This window comes from Octopus bimaculoides, chromosome 5 (assembly GCF_001194135.2).
Source record: "Octopus bimaculoides isolate UCB-OBI-ISO-001 chromosome 5, ASM119413v2, whole genome shotgun sequence".
Taxonomy (NCBI): Eukaryota; Metazoa; Mollusca; class Cephalopoda; order Octopoda; family Octopodidae; genus Octopus; species Octopus bimaculoides.
This window is the reverse complement of record NC_068985.1, coordinates 98,676,065-98,679,303: the sequence shown is the minus strand read 5'-3', so window position 1 is coordinate 98,679,303 and position 3,239 is coordinate 98,676,065. Positions and strand designations below refer to the sequence as shown.

Here is a 3,239-nt window from a genome sequence, read left to right as displayed (position 1 = left end):
GGCGTCAGTTTGTCGGATTAAAGCCTTCAGGGCAGTGCTACAGCAAAGCCGTACTTCAACGAGAGAAACAAGTAAAAGATACTCCTTAGTCCTTTACTCCTTTACTTATTTCACTCATTTGACTGCGGCCATGCTGGAGCACCGCTTTTAGTCGAGCAAATCGACCCCAGGACTTATTCTTTGTAAGCCTAGTACTTATTCTATCCGCTTCTTTTGCCGAACCGCTAAGTTACGGGGACGTAAACACACCAGCATCGGTTGTCAAGCGAAGTTTTGAGGAGACAAACACAGACACACAAACATATACACACACATACATGTATATATATACGATGGGCTTTTCTCAGTTTCAGTCTACCAAATCCACTCACAAGGCTTTGGTCGGACCGAGGCTATAGTAGAAGACACTTGCCCAAGGTTCTACGCAGTGGTACTGAACCTAGAACCATAGGGTTGGTAAGCAAGCTACTTACCACACAGCCACTCCTGCGTAAAAGGTAAGTATAGTCTTGGTGAAGATTTCAGGAGCGAGCTTTACACAACCAAGCGTTACAAATAGTTTCTCTTGTTACACTGATGTCGTGATTTATCGCTCCATTTGGCACAACTACAGTTACAGATTTCCTGTCACAACTATCTCATTTATTATCTATTTTGACCGTATTTTGTGAATGATTGTTGGTTATATGTGTCCAGAGGGTCAAGCACTTGTTTACAGCATTTACAAGTGGTGAGAGTGGTAATGGGCGTTTGTGCAACTCGAGTGTATCAAAAGCCACTGAATGGAATTTTTTCTTCAAATGTACCAGTTTATCAGATTTCCCACCGATGTATATACTGTTCACCAACACACATACATATATACATACATACGTTTTATTACGCCCTTTCAAAGCCTAACCAGTCTCATGGGCCCGATTTCTCGCTTTCTATGGCGTATGGGTTCCCTCCAGTTGGACGGGACGCCAGTCCATCGCAGCGTTACTCAAGAATCAGGAAGAAAGAGTGAGAGAAAGTTGGGGCGAAAGATTACAACAGGGGTCACCACCACCACGCCGCCGGAGCCTCGTGGAGCTTTAGGTGATTTCTCTCAATAAACACTCACATCGCCCGGTCTGGGAATCGAAACCACGATCCTCCGACCGCGTGTCCGCTGCTCTAACCACTGGGCAATTGTACCTACACACACACATACATACATACATACATACATACAAAAATACCCTGTTGTTGCTGTTGAAATTCCAATGAATGAGCCTTGGATCTAGGTTAGAAACCGGTTCTTTCTCTATTGGCAAGAAATCTTGAAATAAACTGAATAATGACATACATACATACATACATACATACCTATAATAAGTAGAATATTTGGGCTGACTGTGGCCTGTTTAAATGTTAAAGACTTAAAAGTATGGGAATCCTGGGGTGCCGAAGATCATCCAAGAAAAAACAAAGCATATTATGTCCCGTCCTCCAATTCTAATCGGTTTATGGCACAGTAAAACATTTCAACGATTCCCCATGAGTTTCCTAGACTGAGTAAATACGCATCCACATGTGAACATATATCATGCACGTAGGTACACATACATTAATTATAATTGCTCAACCAAGACCCATGTACAGCCATTACATGAGTGCAAGGATATGCACCCATATACCTACATATGTGCACAGGCGAACTCACTCATATACTCACAAATCTTGTAACATTTTTGAGGGTCGGTTCAATTCTGCGAAAAAGAACTTAGAGAGTACTCAGAGAGCGCAAACCTCCGCCAAGGCAACACCAACGTCCTCTCAATGATTAGCCAGAGATGAATTTTATAATAAAGCTGAACCCGACCGCTCTCAAAAATTAAGTAAATAAAAAAAAAACCCGAAAAATAATCCACAATCCTTGTCCGGTACCGGACTGATCCCCAAATCTAATCAGTTCGTGCCAGTCACGAGGCCACACATCCCTGAAAGTTTCATTTGAATCCATTCAGCGGTTCTTGAGATATCTTGTCCACGGACAACAAACAAACAAACCAACAAACAAACACGACTGAAAACAATACCTCCGCCTTAGCGAAGGCAGAGGTAATAAATATCACAAACATACACAGAGGCATACATAAACACACATAATACATACATACATACATACATACATACATACATACATACATACATACATACATATATTTGGCTTGAATTCTGCAAAAGAAAAAAATAAATCTTAAAGAAATATATACATAATTTGCATAATAGGGAAAACTGTAAAAGTTGTACAGGAATAAAAACATTTATTTCTCCGAGAGAAAACAAAAAATCTCTAAACAGGAAATTCTGTTGTGATCTACTTTGAATTTTGTCCGAAAAACAGCTCCTTTCTTTTTATACATACAAACATACATACATACATACATAGTACGTATGTATGTATGTATGTATGTATGTATGTATGTATGTATGTATTCTTAATAAAATAGCAGAAAAACACATTGGGTGTACAGCTGTATAATACATTGTTGATATAATATGAATACATACAGATGATAGTACTGTTTGCGGCTGGCTCATATATCACCTAGATTTTTACATTTATTCAACACCCTTACTTTGTAATTGATTCAAAACACTAAAGTCTCGCGTTGCACAAATAAGTAAAACTTGCATCCCGAGAGAAGTTTTTAATGCGTTCTCCACTAACAAAAACAACTACAAGACCTGATGTAATCAATGCAAAGGTGCATGCGCAAAAAATGCGGAACTCAAGAACAAAGTAAAAAAATGCCACATCTGTTTTCAGTTTAGTAACACTGATGTTAACTCTTGTTCTGTTGCTCTGATTTTTATCCCCATCTCTTTTTCCTGTTTCTGTCAGTGTATGTTGGCCTATGTGAAGGTGAGTATTTTATTTTTCTCATGTTAAGGATTGTAAAGAATGCTATGAGGTATGCTCTCGTAAATTCAGTCTGCGATCCGGGTTCGATTGTTAACTGAAGCCACAAGTCATGACTTTTCTACTTGTAGAGGTCACGAAGTTGTCAACTGCTTGTTATTCCTTCTTTTTGCTTCTGCTGATAAAAAAACAAAAACAAACTACAACAACAAAAAACAACAAACAAATTATCAATATTACATTAACCATACATACACCACACGCATGCACAAACACACAATCATATATATATATATATATATATACATGCTCAATCATGAGTGTGCGTATGCAGGTATATATATATATA

The 3,239-nt window shown here is 38.6% G+C and overlaps 1 long non-coding RNA gene across 1 annotated transcript in view; it reads right to left on the bottom strand.

Moving 5' to 3' along the window:
• Positions 1-2,409: 2,409 nt before the first annotated feature.
• LOC128247857 (uncharacterized) overlaps positions 2,410-3,239 on the bottom strand; it is a 95,866-nt gene continuing 95,036 nt past the window's right edge. The window contains exon 4 of the long non-coding RNA XR_008264181.1: positions 2,410-3,068. This is a non-coding gene — a long non-coding RNA (uncharacterized LOC128247857). The remainder of the gene's footprint in view (positions 3,069-3,239) is intronic.